Source organism: Drosophila pseudoobscura, chromosome X (assembly GCF_009870125.1).
Source record: "Drosophila pseudoobscura strain MV-25-SWS-2005 chromosome X, UCI_Dpse_MV25, whole genome shotgun sequence".
NCBI classification, from domain to species: domain Eukaryota; kingdom Metazoa; phylum Arthropoda; class Insecta; order Diptera; family Drosophilidae; genus Drosophila; species Drosophila pseudoobscura.
The window spans coordinates 11904993-11921356 of NC_046683.1; the positions used below are offsets into that span (position 1 = coordinate 11904993).

Consider the following 16364-nt stretch of genomic DNA (forward strand, 5'->3'; position numbering starts at 1 on the left):
GACGTTTCGCCAGTGGCGACACTCTTCAACAAGGTCCCGGGATGGACCATGTGCACCTAAGCAGATATGTATCCCGGAACAGCATGACTCTGAAGGCAAATAACTGTCGTATTTTCAATGCACGTGTAATACAAAAAATTTAAAGGAACAGACACTCCTAGAGTTGGCTTCTGGCGAGGATGTGGTCCTCGAAGTGTTTTTCCAAGGCAAGGGAAAAAATACTAAACTATTACTCAAGAAAAACAACGTAAACTCCATCAATAACAATGAAATATTTGAGTAAATTATATTTCAGGAATAAATTACAAATATCGATAACAATGCAAATAATCAGTTCCGAAAACTCTGTCTTCCGATCACAAGAATTCCAAGCAGATGGTCAAAAAAAAACTTAAGAAGGTGAAGGACATGGTAGACTGTTTAAGTCTAGCCAATTTTGGGATACAAGGAACACACAAAAAAATTATATATTATACTTCAACTATGAAAGTACTAGAAAGACTAGAACTAACTTACATTACTGAATAATTACTTTGTAAATAGCAGCTTACTTTAGCTTACTTACTTGGCTTACTTTAGCTTCTACACTTTCAGCATATTTTACTTCCAGATCCCCATAAAACTGAAGAGCCCACTGGCTGAATAATCTTATCTAGCTTCACAGTTCTTCCGGAACTAGATTTGCCTGTCGTGTCTCCATCGATTTATCTATAAATAGGTAATGGTGGGAGTATGATTTTAGACATCATGATGGAGTGGGAATCGACCTTGACACCCATCAAGCAGTCGTGGCCGAGCGGTTAAGGCGTCTGACTAGAAATCAGATTCCCTCTGGGAGCGTAGGTTCGAATCCTACCGACTGCGATGTCGGTTTTCAATCTTTTTTTTTATATACTTGGCAGCCGAATTAATGAGTAATCCTAAGAAAGTATAGAAATAGTATTTTACATCCCTTTAAAACGGGCTTGTCTTGCACTTATTGCCAATGCACTTCCCCAGCCCAAGCTTTTGGCCCATCATATCTCAGCCATGCATATAAAATGTTGTGCCACTTTTCGTTCGTCTAACTACTGAAGCTCTACGAGTATCAGAAGCCATTTGGCTGCCTCAGTCCAGTCCACTCCAGCCAAAGCCCCAGCCCCCAGCCCCCATCTTCAGTCCCAGCCCCAGCCCCAGCCCCAGCCCCAGCCAATCTTTAGTGCATATTTTCTCGATGCTCACTTTCTTGTTCATTTCGTTCTGGCATTCTTTTATTTCTGTTTATAGTACCAGGTACTTACCGAATGCCGAAGGGTATGCTTCAGTAGTGTAGCGGAACCCAATGAAATATATACATATGTATTAAAGTATTGATGAATCTGTATCAGATATCGGTTGAATGGAATGAAAATAACCTCCAAATCATTTCAATTCCTCTTCTTACCTAAGTATGTTCATTATGGTTATATTCCCCTTTCCCGATTCCCGACCAACCATTAATTATGAATATCGGGGGGTATTCCCGAAGTCGGAATGGTCGAACCTTTTCTTTCATTTCTTTCTTTCTTCCCTAGTCTGCCATTTTTTATCACAACCCAAATTTCTTCATCAATTAAGAACATCAACTCGTTGTCGTTGCAGGAGGCGACAGGGAGGGGTAAGAGACGGCGGCCCAGGACAAGAACAAAGAGCAGGACGACGACGAAGTGCAGAAGGAGCTGGGTGGAAAGAAAAGGCTCGGGGAATGGCTATGGGATGGGGAGAAAATGGCGTCGGCTGCGACGCTCTGCTCTGCCCTGCTCTGCTCAACTATGCCTGTCCATACTTGTTATTATCCTTCGAGTCGAGGACGCTGACACTTTTTCGTCATTACTGTTAAAAGCGTTAAGGAAAAGGACGAAGAGCGAACCAACAAACAACAAAATGAAAAGAGTTTTATCAGGCAGGAAAAATAGAGAAAAAACCCAAAGAGAAAAATAAGCACACAAAAAAGGAAAAACGGGGAATACGGGAAAAGGGGAAGCGGGGAAAAAGGAAAACTAAAAGAAAAGAAAAATGCAAGGAGCTAGCATAAAATCTGTGTAGGATCGACTGTGTGCTGCAGAAGGAGTATTCGGGGAAGGGGGGGGGCGGGGGAAGGATGTTTGTTGGCCAGGGTGCCAAAAATTGAGGTTATCGCTGAGCAACGACAGCGGCAACGGCAACGGCAACGATGGGGGGGCCACCGAAGGAGCTGCTGCTGGGGGAGTGGAGGAGAAGTGGCATACAGGACGAAAAATGCCAAGGCGCGTGGGTCGGCATGTCCTTCATCAGGCTCATCAGCACGGACGTACAGAACGGACGGACAGAACGGACGGAAGGCGGAGGCAGCTGCAGCAGGATTCTTGTCGTCGTCGTCGTCTTCATCGTCGTCGTCGTAGTCCTCGTCTTGGTCTTCGTCTTCGTCTTCGTCTACGTCGTCGTAGTCCTGCGTGCTGCACGCGTCGTTGCACTTAAATGCCAAAATGTATTCCTCTCTCTTTTACCGTAAGCCCCAACCTAACCCCCTGATTGCCGTTTTTCTATCTTGGGCCCCTCTCGTCCAGGCACACATCTTATAACCATTCCGAATGACATTACGGGAGGGTATGTCCAGAGCATATGCTGTTTATACTCCATTTGCTGGTGAGTATTTTAGCTTGTATTGGATCTAAGTCTTTAAGGATGGCAGCCCTGCCTGAACAGGCAACCGAATCGATTCGGTGGGACTCGGGATTCGTCTCAGCTTTCTCATTCCGGACTGATCGAAACAGATGTCGCCATTTTCGCTGTGTTGGTTCGAAAAATTTCGGTTTTTTGTTCTCGCTCACTCTCCATTTGGTTTTCTGGTGGAAAGAATAAGCTTTTTGATTCCTGGACTCATTTCAGGAATCCGATGTTAGACATTTTGGTAGGACTACAAAGTGGACTAAACGAATTTGACTGCAACAAGGGACTATGTCCTTTTCTGCCACAGAAGGAGAGGGGCTCAGCATGGGTTTGCTCAGTTTTTAAGTTTTTACCTTCATCCTCTTGTTCTCGAATCGATTCTCCATTTTACTGGGTAGCAGCTAGTTCGAAGAATCCTTTTCCCGGCCTTGCACTTTCCTGCCATGCTTTTCTGTTACTCTTTTTTTTGCGGGTAGGGGGTAGGGGATTGGGGTTGGGGTGGAAGTTTTCCACAAGTTTTTGGCAGAGATTGATGAATTTTGATGATGTTTACGCGCAAAAGGAGAATTTTTCTTCAGCTGCATTTGTAGGTCTTTCCCTGCCCGCAATCCTCTCTCTCTTTTCGGTGCGATAGTGGGGGGGGGGAAGGGGGGAAATTTTGTGGCAACAGCGGCATCCTTGAAGTAACCTTAATCCCCTGGCACGAGGGGCGAAATGAATGATGTTCCATGGGCGGCGAAGGATGGCGGATCCTGCTTGCCCCAAGTCCTTCTGCGGGCTTTAGTTTCTGTTGTTGCTGTTGTTGTTGGTGCCTCAGCGGCCTGCATTCCTTGAGATGCCACTGCCACAACATCTCCCGCCCTCGCACCTCCTCGCCCTGGCATCCTGAGCTGCCTTGGTTTTATGTTTCAAGGATATCGTCTCATTTTTTACCCCACATTTTTTTTTGTGTGGTGCGTCGTCTCCCCTTGTCGTCGTCGTCGTCGTTGTCGTCGTTAGATTTTCATTTTCATTTTCATTGCAATTTCATTTGCTTGCCACACGACGAAACGAAACGAAACGCAACGCAAAAGTGGCCAGGACCCTTTGCAGTTATGCCCCAGTCCCCCCTGGTACTCCCCTGCCCCTAGTTGCACCCCTGTGTCCTTTGGTGCGTGTGGCAAGCAAGGACGCATATTAATATCCTTACTTAGCTGCATGAAATGTGCTTAGCACGTTTCCACACTTTACCACCCACCACCCACACCCCCTTTCTTCCCCCTTCCACCTCTCCCCCTTCTGAAGGGCGAGAGATCTTAGGTGCTGAACAGGAATTTTCCTGCCCCTGTCTTATCTTTTTTGGGGTGAACCTTGGAAGTTTTGCACTTTAAATTCTTGAAACGAATGCCCTTCCCAGACATGTATTTCAGTGGCGTGCCTCTTCAGGAGGCAGGCCCACTAATGAGGCGCTCTCTATAAGCAATTAGTTCCATTATAATTTGAACTTTTCTTCCTCTGCATTCTAGAATGAATATTGCTCTTGCCACATGTGGAGGAGGAATGTTGCCAATGGCAATCGATGGACGGCAGGCACAGGCGTGGGAGGAGGCTGCACAAACTGCACAGCATAGCAGCAAGGGGGCGGCGCAACAACACACATGAACACGAAGCCTGCTCCACGTGCAACAAGGACAACACAAAGACTACGTTTATGCAACAGTCATTCGCTGGAAATGACAGGCAACAAAAAGACAGAGAGAGAGAGAGAGAGAGAGCGAGAAAAAAATTCTCAAAGGAAATACAAAAAAAAACAACGAAAATGTGCAAATGGAATGAAAATGAAAACCTACCAGAGGAGGCTGCAAGTGGATGTGTGTGTGTGTGTGTGTTGCACTTTGATGCTCTTATTGCGTTTGCCACACACACACACTCACACACAGAAATAGACAACAAGGAGAACGCAAATCAAATGAAACACCAAAAAACACAGACAACGAAAAAATCATCCACAGAGAGAGCTTGGCACAGGGAACAGGGAAGGGGGCGAGATGCAGGAGAGAGAGGGAGAGAGAGAGAGAGAGAGGGGAAGCGAAGAAATTGAGTGCCGCCCATGCAATTTGCAGTTATTGCCCCAAAAGGCATTGCCACCCAGCCTCCACCCCGCGCCCGTTTTTTGCTGGCAACCGGCCGAGGCTTTCATTTCGTCAGGATGAAAATTTCATTTTTGTTTCACTCGCTTTCCTATTTTCCTGGGCGCCCTTTGCTTGCCTGCCACGGTGCCTGGTGGGGCAAAAAGCATCTACAGCATTGCCAAAAAATTTCCAACCGGACGCAGTTGGTCAGTCCTGCCCCTGCCCCTGCCCCAGCCACACACACACATAGACAGGCTTCACCTACGCCCCGGACAAAAGTCTGCGCACAAATGTATGCAACGGCAGGCGGGAACTGGGAACAGGAATGCGGAAAAATGCAAAAGAAAATGTAAATGAAAAGAGCGTGTGCTGCAAAGTGAAAGCGCAAAAGCAACAAGAACAAGAAGCAACAGAGGCACTGGCAGAGGCACTGGCAGAGGCAGAGACAGAGGCACGGCAGAGGAAAACACACTAAAAAGAAAAACTAATTCGATTAATCATCAGGCCAAAAGGCAGTAGAAATAGCAGCAGAGAAAGCAGGGGGGTAACCAGGGGCCAGGGCCAGGGCCAGGGCCAGAAGGAGTGGCAGTGGCTGTGGCAGTGGCAGGCACCGGGAAAAAGGGCATCCTGGCTGGCAGACAGGCATCACAACAACAATAACAACAGACCTATAGAGCTACAGAGAGGAAAAACCAAAAGGAAAACTACACTGAAAAAGTACCCGGCACACACATACACCCACACTTGGACGCATGCAGCATGCTGCAGCTGAAGGACTGTAGTTGTTGCTGTTGTTGCTGTTGCCACCGTTGATGACTGCCCCCCCCACCCGAAAAAAACTAAGCAAAGGTACAGCGGCTTGGGGCAGCAATCAGAGGCAATAGGACATCTAAAGATCAACTGCGAACTGCGTATACACTTTCTGGATTCATGATATTTGAATGGCATATATGAAAATTCTGCTGGAGATTCTTACATAGTGATTGTGCCCTTCCACAAATGTTAAATGGAAATAGAAATTAAAGATCTAGGATACCAACCATGAGTAAACAAAGAATGGCAAGTGGGTGTGATGAATATATACTATAATACATTTAGTGGTTGTAATTCATTGTATAAGCTGGGGCAGCTCGAGAGCCGTGGTGATCACTGATCAGTGAGCTGTAACTGGTAGCGGCCATGCTGTTAACGGAGTGCGGTAACAGGCTGTTAACTTCGGTTGTTAACAGCGCTTAGAGATGTTGCCCGCTTAGAGATGCTTCCCTGAAAACATTCTTATGGAAAGAATGAATAATTCAAGATGCCAAATGACCTATGTGGTTCTGTAATATTCAAAGAACTTCCTTGTTAATTCCGAGCCAACCTGCACGTGTGAATCACGTAACCCTTTTCAGTTCGAATAGTTACCCTTTTGGTCTCACACCCGAAATGAGTGCCCATTGTGGGTGTCCGGGTTGATGCGAAGGCGTTGCTACTGACGCTGCTGCTCCCCCTTACCCCTACCACCTACCACCTACCGCCTAGCTACTACTGCTGTTGCTGTTGCTGCTGCTGCTGGTATGTTGCACCACTGGGTGGCCTGGCCTAAGCTGCCCCCGAACCTCAGACCAGCGTCGATGAGGAGGAGGACGACGACGACGACGACGCATGCACAGAGCCATCAAGCGAGTGTGGCATGTGGCAAGGGCCATGCGAGGGAGCATGGGAATAGATAGGGTAAGGTGGAAGGGGGCGCCCAGCGGATGTCAGTTTGAACTGACCAATCTGCAGGCATATATTGCAATAGGCGCATGCTGCAGGGTGCAAGGGTGCACAGTGCGTATGCGCAATGCCCGCAATTCAGGTGAAGCCCCCACACATGGAGAAAAGCAAACAGGAAAACAACGGAATACCAAATGGAGGAAACTGGAGCACAAGTGGGTGTACGACGTACGTACTGGAAACAGCAGATGGAGTGCTAGGGGAGAGCTTTCTGTGCAGAGGGGGGCAGGGGGCAGGCGACAGGGGGCTGGGGGCTGGGGCCATACAATTAGTCTAATTGCTAAGCATGCTGGAGGCCATTTCCATTTGCATTTGGCTGCCGTCCACCCAAATCCGAATCTCTCGCAAGACAGATCGAAGAGGGAGCCATCCATTGGGAGAGGAGTAAGAGCAACAGAAGGCGGCCCTCTACTTGGCGCTAATCGTTCAAACGAAATCAGCAACAATTCATTTGCACAACAAGCGCCCAGCTCCAAGCCAAAGCCACTCGCAGTCTCCGACTCCAACTCCAAGAGCAGGCTTCGATTCCAAGACCAAGACCAAGACCAGAACCAAGTCCAAGTGCAAGTTGAAGCCTTTGCTGCTGTTGTTGCTGTTGCTGTTGCTCCTACCACAGATTATCTTAATTCACGTTGTGGGAGACTAATGAGTGCAAACTCTGCCTGGCAGAAGGCAGCAAGGAAATCCACAGCGAAAACAAAAATGAAACCTCGCATCGCAACGTGAGGCCTTTCTCTCAACGGCCACAGACGCCTCTCATTTGGCTGTTCAGCCTCTGCCTTCTGCCTCAGCTTGTGGCAGCGTTCTTTTTGGACGTACGTTCATCCATCGTGCCATTCAACATGCGTGCGTTGTCTTGGCCTCGTCTTTAATTGAATTAGTGGGACCAGTCAGCCAACCCGAGGAGCACAGGCCACAGAACGGAGTCAATCTCCATGCACTGAGCGAATTATCAGATGAAGAAGAACATTCGGCTAAGTGGGAGAGCGACAACGAGCTCAAATGAACTGGTTCTCCCTCCAATAAAGACAGGAACTAAGGAAGGAAAACTATTTAGTCTGATGAGCAAATCTTAAATTTAAAAGACATCGAAAGGTAGATGATGAAGAGGAAACAGCTGGCAAATGATGATCAGGAAATAAGAGGGGTTCAATGAGAGATGAAGGTTCAATGAGGGGACTCTATGAAGTATTTGTTCAAAGAGCATTGACAGACCTACTTGTAAGACAAGCTCTCAATCCGCTAACCATATGATTACCCTAAGCAGCAATCGTTAGCAGGTTCGTTAAGGACTCTCACCTTCGTAATGAAACAGTTCTTCTGCCTTCCTCCCCGTTTCTCTCAGTGAAGACTGCGCTCAGGGTTCTGCTCAGTTCTGTGCGTTTCAAAATCGCATTAATTGTGCGCGAGCCCCGTAACCCAGTCTCTCGAAGACGATTCTCAGAGTCTTCTCGCCTCTGGAGTGCTGCCTGCTGCCGGCTGCCTCCGATCCCTGCCTTCTTGGATCCTTTATCTGGCTGAACGCGTTGTGCGTTGCTTGTGTCGCCTTGTGTCGCTTTTAATTAAGCATAAATTTCATCACATAAGATACGAGATGGAGCTGAACGGGGCACGCATCTTCTCTGCCTGCCTCTGCTCTCTCTCTGTGAATGTGTGATGCTGCCTGCCTCTTATTGATGTTGCAGCAACATGCAGAGCAGAGCAAAGCCTTGGCCATATGCTTTTTTCGGGTTGGGGGGGGTTGCATTATGACAGCAGCCTAATTGATTGAGCCATTTCCATTGTTGCCGGTTAGCCGCACTCCGAAAACTTTGCACTCCAAGACAGTCGCCTCGCTTTCCTCGAGGAGGAACTTTGCATGTCTCTAGCATTTCTTTCAGGTCTCTCGTTTGTCACTCCTCTCTGGCGAAATTGCACTGCTGCTGATGCTGGCCAAGACAAATGAATTGCCATTAGAAATGGCTAAGCACGAAGCTCGAGGGAGTCTGGGTCTGGGCCAAGTTCTGCGGCTTGGCAAGATGTCGCCAGATGGGGAGTGGCGTTGTGGCTGAACTTTGAAGCGACAACACAACAATTCCCCAAAGACCGATTAACAACTGGGCAATGCATCTATTGATCAATGTATCGCAGCTGATCTGTGAATCGCTATAAGGAATTATATATTTTATTAATAATATTGAATAATTTATGCACTGCACTTCCGCTCTTTCATCGCTAACGCAGCTATTATGTGTGATGTGATAGTGAAGTGTCAGCCGTTTTTCGGGTGTTTATCTGAATAGCCCATAGCCGAGGCAGGACATCCGTACCCCTGTCCATAATAACATTATATTGAATGGCTCTTTAAGCAGAGTCCATACCCCTTCATGGCCATGTCCTGCCGCTTACCGGGCTGCTAACTTCGGTCAATGACTTGGCCGAAAGCTTTTGTTTGGTTATTGCTTTTGTTATTACAGAGCCATCATATGGCGATGGGCCACGGGCCACGGGCCACGGGCCATGGGCCATGGGCCACTTTTCCTTCTGCCAGTCTTATTTTCGATGTGTTTTTTGCTGTTGTTTTTTTTGTGATAAGAGCAGCAGACGACCAGACCTCGCCCCCCACCAGAGACCCTGACAAACACCTGTCTGGCTCTGGCTCTGGCTTTGGCTCCTGCTCCTGCTGCTGGCTCTTCTCCTGGCTCCTGCGGCTACTGGCCTGGGCCACTGCCTGGGTCTGAGCCTGAGCCTGTTCTGATTTTTTGTCATCATCGTTTGAAATTGTATCGCATTTTTTTAAAGGATATTGTTTCAAATAATTCAAACTGTAGTCCAGACTAGCTCGCCCTTTTAATGTTTGCGCCAATATTTTGCGGGCAGGTGGCATGTGGCATGCGGCAGGTGGAGTAGGTCCGGTCTGGTCTGGTCTCGTCTGGTCAACGTCAGGAGAGGCGCCTCCATCAGTTGCTGGCATCGTCGTCGTCGTCGTCAGTGTGTCCACTGAAGCGTGATGTCGTCTGACATTTACGGATATATGTACATGGACACCCGATTACTCACATAGGGAGCTCCGTCTATCCACCGATCTGAATGGGAGGTGGAAGGTGGAAGGTGGGCGATGGGAGGAGGATGGGGCCAGGAGCAGTCGCGAATGCGGACGTTTGCTTGCTTTTGGCCAAAGTCCCAGCCCCTTCCTCCGTTCGACTCGTTTTATGTATTCCCGTATTTGCGTTTCACGTTTTTTTTTTTACTATACGACTATGCGGCTCCTCATTTGGTCTCCTTCTCCCACTCGTCGACGCCATGCAAAAAATATAGAGGAAAAAAACTGAACAACTTTGGAAAAATTTTGTTAACGTAAAAAAGTCTCTTTGTTCCTCCGACAAGCTGCTAGGGTAAGGGATGGATGGGGGTATATTCCATAAAAATATGCTAGCCGTGTGCTTGCTCTTTTTTTGGTACTCTTCATCTCTCCTGACGGACTGATGGAGACAGTGGTTCCACTATGTGGTGGGGTTCGATAAGAGGCACTTATCGAGGAGCGAGTGAAGGCAAAACCTACGAGTACTCAGGGACAGAAGCTCAGAGCATTTTATGTACCAATTTTAGAGGACTCAATCATAACAGAGGCATTTTCCAAAGCATGCCGCCGATTCCAAGAGAGTATTCCCACTTCGTCTGGATCACTGGTCCTGGTCTGGAGGCCGTGCCCCTTGAGTAGTTCCACACATTTGGGTTTTTACCTCTCCTTTTTTTGCTTTTTTTGGGCCGCAGACAAGCCCGGGGCTCCAGGCTCCTGCCACACGGCGATGGCGATCCGTCTCTGATGTATCGTCAATATTTTGTACCTTTATCAAAATTAAATTCCGGCAATGAACGTGTGCCTACGTCCCGCACATTCCTATGCGGGGATTTTGTGTTTTGTATTTTGAATTTTGCATGTCTGATGTCTGGACTGTGCCTCCGCCTCCGGTCTCCCGTCTAACAGGAGAAGGGGGAGCACCTTTAATTGTGATTCGAAATGGGGACTGACTAAATCCCTAAATTCCAGTCTCGATTTGATGCACTTTTGATGGGCCTATCAGAGGCTGAGGGCTGTTTTACCTCTGTCTCCCTTTTGGGGGGGGGGAGGGTGTGACGTTAAGGGTAAAGTGCACCCCATTTTGTGCGACTGCAGTTTGTGGGCGCCACTTGGGCATAACAAAGGCCCTCCTCAGCGTTTGATGAATGTCGTTTTCGTGGTCCTTCGGGTTCCCGGGCACTGCGGCTGTCCCCTGCCGCCTGTCGACTGGCCTGCATGGGTGTACGGCTGTGGTGTTTGCCTCCCCGTTTGGGTTGGCTCATCGATATGGCCAAAAGCCGCAACCAATCGCAGGGCGAATGCAGTGCTGCAAAAAAACGCAGCAACAGCAGCCACAGCCCACAGCCGCGGCAGCCGCGGAAGCAGGACACGCTGACCAAACGGTGACGCCCATGTGCGCCTTGGCTGCGATTTGCATGCGTCCGCATCCTGCCACACTCATCCACCCATCCACCGATCCACCCGCCACCGCGAGGGGGTGGCTGCCGCTTGTGCTGCTGCTGTTGCCATATCTGGCTGCAGGCAGGAGGGGGTTCTACAGGGGGTTGCTTATGTGCCGCGTGTGCACGTTAATTACTCCGCACTGTTCTCGCTCTCTCTATTTACCTCTCTCTCACTCTACCTTTCTCACTCTATATGTATGTACATGTGTGCGTCTGCATGCAATGTGTGTGTGTGTGTGTGCGTGTGTGTGTTGTGTTCATCAATTTGCCATAGATTGCAAAAAAGTGAAGTCTCAATCAGCGCAGCAGCAGCAGCACCCAAAGCAGCAGCTAAAAAATTTGAGAACCGAGGATGATCGAAGATAGCAATACCCTGGCAAATTCGAAGCGATTACATATCATTGTGGTCTTCATTTACTTGAGCATAAATCAATTCAAGGATTTTTCTATCGCAAAATACCAATTCAGACAGTTAGAGGAATGTCAATCGCTTCGAATCGAATTGAATAAAGTGCAAAAAATGGATACATTTAATTTAGATATATTTATGTACAAATAATTAATAAAAATAATAATAATAAATAATCAATGTGTTGGCGACATACAAATTTAAAAAAAAAACCCTAACCCTGGAAGCACTACTGAAAGTTCTTGTAAAATTTCCATAACAATGTTAGTGAAAGATAATTAATTTATGGATATTATTCAGGATATATGTACATATGTACTTTCTACAAAATGAATATAAAAGATATGTTAAACCATTATCTGGCAATCAAATGACTATCCCCAAAAGTTCCAGTTCCAAATAGAGAGCTGTTCCTTTCATGCCCCGTGCCATCCATCGACTGTGCCGCTTATACCCGGTCCCGATATCCTTGAGAACAACTGCACAGAGCAGAACAGGACAGCGCAATACTAGTGGGGGGTTGGGGGTTGATGGGAATGAGTGAGAGCCAACCAATATGCTGCTTCACATGCACCAATGTCGTGGGCATTTATGTACTTCCTAGTTTTATTCCCGGTACTCGAAGAGTATAGGGGTATATGGGGCTTGTGGTGAAGATGGACACCCAGACCGCATAAGGTAGGTATGTTCTTGATCAGCATCAATAGACACCTCGATATAGCCATGTCTGTCTATCTGTCTGTCTGTCTGTCAGTCTTGTTTGACTCCTAGTTCTCGGGAACTTTAAGAACTAGAGCAACCAAATTGTATATCCAAAGTCCTGTGATATCCCACTGAATGAAATTGGGTTTAAAATTTTGCCAATGCCCTTTCTTTCACACACTCTTCCTCTTCCTCGTGCAATGTGTGCCCTCTGCCGAGGAAGAACGGCTGAACCAACAATTAGAATATATTGCATAAATTACATATGCATATATTCCGACTGAGTGCCGGGTATAAAGTAGAGCCGCGGCTTCTGCTGCGGCTCACAGCACTACTTTTCGTCTCTTTTCCTTTTCTCATTTTTTTTTTTCCTATCAAACCAACTTAGTTCCCTCCTGGGCAGTGCCCCTTCGCCACCCCAAAATCCCCCTATCAACCATTTCAATCCATAATAATTGAATTGGAAAAAGGCAGAGAGAGTGGGCGAGGGGAGGCAGGTGGCACGGACAGGGACTGTGGCTGGGTTTAACGCTACGCGACCACAGGAAAATCGTAATTAAACAGGATATGATGTTGGTAAAGGTCCAAGCCATCTATATATGAGTGGGTATGTGCAGGACGCGATTGTGTATATATGTATGTATGTAGCTCCATGTGATGGCTGAATAAACTTGTTGTCTCCTAATTGGGAAACCGCTGGGGAAGCACGAACAAAAAAAAAGAGAGAAGAATATGCATAAGCCAAATAATCGCCGACTCGGTCTTTTTACCAAACTGAACTTAAATTTTTCTTCAAATTAAAACTTGGAAAAATATCGAAATTAAAATGTAGTTTATTTATTTATATAAAAGCCTTTCAATAGGATGCTATTTGTTTATTCATTAAGTGAAATATAAAACAAAAAAGGCTCCAGGAGCAGACTCCCATACGAAGCGCAGCCGGTAGGATTCGAACCTACGCTCCCAGAGGGAATCTGATTTCGAGTCAGACGCCTTAACCACTCGGCCACGACTGCTCAGGGTCAAGCTTCTTCCCAATAGAAAAAAACTTATGGGAAGGGCTTAAAGGATTAGAAAAGATAAGTCCATAGAATAAACGCATATCAGAGTGTGAGAGTAAGGCAGAATAGATATTCACTGGTAGGATCCTCCTTCCTAAATTGTAATATTCTCATTGGTAACTGAGCTATAAACGTTGTCAGCCAATTAAAGTTTCATTCAAAAAAATAATAATAAATAACAGAAAGATAATTCTTGATAATTCATTATACAAATTAATATTTCATTTCAAAATGTTCAAAGAATATTCATTGTGTGCAGAATATGGTTAACAAAAGACTAAACAATACCAAGATTATGCATTAGGGACCAAAAAGCTGTTCTATGGCGGTGTTTTTAGGCGGGGTTTTAATTAAATTATTCCCTAAGATTCGTCTGCGACCGCTCTACTTGGCTTCGTCTGTTCGGCAATGCCTGATCCAAATTCGTGGCGACTCTCTAGGCCGCGAGAGTGCATAAACTATGTACATTGCTTGGGCATGATTGAGAACATTGATGATCGACTCGAGTTTTGTTTATAAGCGCTGCTTTCTCGTTGCTGTTCAAAAAGCTTCTGGTTTTTAACTTACCTCATTTATGGAATTGATTTACTGAAACATGTAAGAAAAACATTTAAATAAGATGTTGTAAAAAAAAATAATCGTGAAAATGCAAAAAAAATAGGAGGTAAAGTACTCCCCCGTAAACGCAGCCGGTAGGACTCGAACCTACGCTCCCAGAGGGAATCTGATTTCGAGTCAGACGCCTTAACCACTCGGCCACGACTGCTTTGAAAATGTAGATGTTTCGGGATAAATATTGACTGCTACGGTAAGGAGAACAACATTCACTGAAGCGGCTTTTCTTCCTTATGTTTTCTTCCTGGAGATAAGGTAATCTGCATATTTATGACAAAAATTCAAGATATAGAAAATAGATTTGATGCATTTCTATTCCGTTTGCTCGCCGGAGGAAGGGCGAGATCCTTCATATACCAACCGTTTCCTATATTCAATTTCGTTAGTTATAAAAAAGAATATGTAAAGTTTTAACCTGACAAAAACAGTACAAATAGGAAGTACCACAAAAAAAATTAAAATTGTTACGCCCATTTTTTGTTTTTGAGCAGAAAAAAACGACCGTGACAGGATTCGAACCTGCAATCTTCGGATCCGAAGTCCGACGCCTTATCCGTTAGGCCACACGGTCAGTTGAATTGCAGCGGCCTTGGCCGACAATTGAAGGATTAGCCTGGATCAGGGCTGGGTTGGGAATATGCTGTGGAAAAGCCAAGCTCTAGGAAAACCCTCCCAATAGGGCCCGAAAGTTTATATCGGTAAATACTCCTATGCCAACGGTAAAAACAACCCCAGCGCTGGAATGCGTCACATTTATGGGTCACACTCGCACACAGTGCGTCACTACATGAAAAAGAGCGAGAGGAGAAGAATACTCCAAAAGTGATTTGTATCGTTTTGTGTGTGAATATGATCGACGATGGATGTCAAACTACATATGTATGTATATAGAATCCACAAACTAATTGGAGTGCATACATTCGTTGGGCTGATCAAGTGTGGATCGTGAGGCAAAGAAAGCCAGCGAGTGGAACGAAAGTTATGCGAGAGGGAACCAATTGAAATGTGACTGCAATTTCTATAAGCACGTACATATCCAATATGTGCAGAAGTCGTATATATATGTATGTATATCTCTCTTAATCCAGGCTTTAATCCTGACTGATATCCAATCACAGGATAAATACTTTCAATAGCTCTAAAGTTTTTTATTTAAAACATACATACATACGAATATGTAAAACTATAAATATATATCTTCCAACATCATATGTCAGAGCATGAAAAAGAGAGAGAAAGGTAGAAAGACATAGGGAGATAATCATCCAATATGTATGTACCTATGCATGTGTATATAATCGAACCATCGGTTATTGCTGCAAGGCTGCTCTCCAGGATTTATTTATAATACCCTTTAAGCCAGGACATGTAAGAATTCCGAATTGAAGTCCTTACCAGTCTATAAATAAGTCAATCAATCAATTATTCACTATATCAACCAACATATGTATATGAACATTCGAAAGCGCCGTACTCATATCAAGCAGTCGTGGCCGAGCGGTTAAGGCGTCTGACTAGAAATCAGATTCCCTCTGGGAGCGTAGGTTCGAATCCTACCGCAATGGTGACGCCTGAGAGCAGTTTGTTTGTTGAACTCCTCATCGTTGCGGGATAAGACTTTGCCTTTCCCTTCACTTTGCCACCTTTACCACGACCAGACATGTAATAGATTCTTTTTTTTCACTGTTCAACAATTTACGCCAGTACATAAAGCGTCAAAAATAAATTCCAATGAAGATTTTCTGCCAAATCTAGACTCCAGCCGTACTCTCGTCTCGTCTATGGCCAAAATCAAGCCCAACTACAGCCACGGGTACAGCCACAACGGAACAAAGGCTAAATCAAAGACACCCACTAACACAAACGTGGCCCCGGCGAGGGGTCAGGCGTGGCCGGCAAAAGGGGCAGACAGACAGACAGATAGATAGCCAGGACAGGGACCAGGACCGAACATGAAAATCCACGTGAAAATCCAACGAGAACCAGCCCCGAGACAGAGACAGTTTATTTCATATCTGGGCGAATATATTTCGGGCCTTAATAATTAATTTTTGGAGAGCGCCTTCAGCGCCGTGTCCTTTGCTGTGGAGAACCAGCCTTGTAGAGGCACGACCAGGGACATCCGTTTCAGATTTGAATCTACTTCAGACCCTGCCCCCAGCGCTGCCCTCCGCTTGTGCTACCACCACTTTTTTTGGGTTTTTGTGTTTTTGTTGTTGGTAGCTGATTAGCCGCACTTAGTGGAACGGCATTAGGCCACTTGACGAAATTAAAGGTGTATCCAGACCCAGCGAGGGACTCAAGGGTGCAGAGGTCTTGCTCCTGGCTCCGGGCTCCTGGCTCCGGGCTCCCAGGGCGGTCGTGTGTAACGGCGACAGCTGCTAAGACGTGCAAATAAACAGAAATTCCTGCCGAAAATATAATCCGGAAGCAGTCACATAATGACAAACGCCCAGTGCGAGAGCGGGAGCCGGAGATCCGGAAGAGGAGGGAAGGTTAGGGTGAGTCGGCGGGCGGTGTGATACGGGGGCGAAA

The 16364-nt window shown here is 46.2% G+C and overlaps 1 long non-coding RNA gene and 5 other non-coding genes across 6 annotated transcripts; 3 read left to right on the forward strand and 3 right to left on the reverse strand.

Moving 5' to 3' along the window:
- The first annotated feature begins 780 nt into the window (after positions 1-780).
- Positions 781-15506, forward strand: LOC117184828 (uncharacterized). The gene is made up of 2 exons (XR_004470295.1): positions 781-843; positions 15374-15506. It is a non-coding gene; the product is annotated as an uncharacterized lncRNA (long non-coding RNA).
- On the forward strand, positions 783-864 carry TRNAS-AGA (transfer RNA serine (anticodon AGA)). Its single transcript has one exon. It is a non-coding gene; the product is annotated as a tRNA-Ser (tRNA).
- TRNAS-CGA (transfer RNA serine (anticodon CGA)) lies at positions 13088-13169 on the reverse strand. The gene has a single exon. It is a non-coding gene; the product is annotated as a tRNA-Ser (tRNA).
- Positions 13899-13980, reverse strand: TRNAS-CGA (transfer RNA serine (anticodon CGA)). The gene has a single exon. It is a non-coding gene; the product is annotated as a tRNA-Ser (tRNA).
- On the reverse strand, positions 14328-14400 carry TRNAR-UCG (transfer RNA arginine (anticodon UCG)). Its single transcript has one exon. It is a non-coding gene; the product is annotated as a tRNA-Arg (tRNA).
- On the forward strand, positions 15314-15394 carry TRNAS-AGA (transfer RNA serine (anticodon AGA)). Its single transcript has one exon. It is a non-coding gene; the product is annotated as a tRNA-Ser (tRNA).
- Positions 15507-16364: the final 858 nt, after the last annotated feature.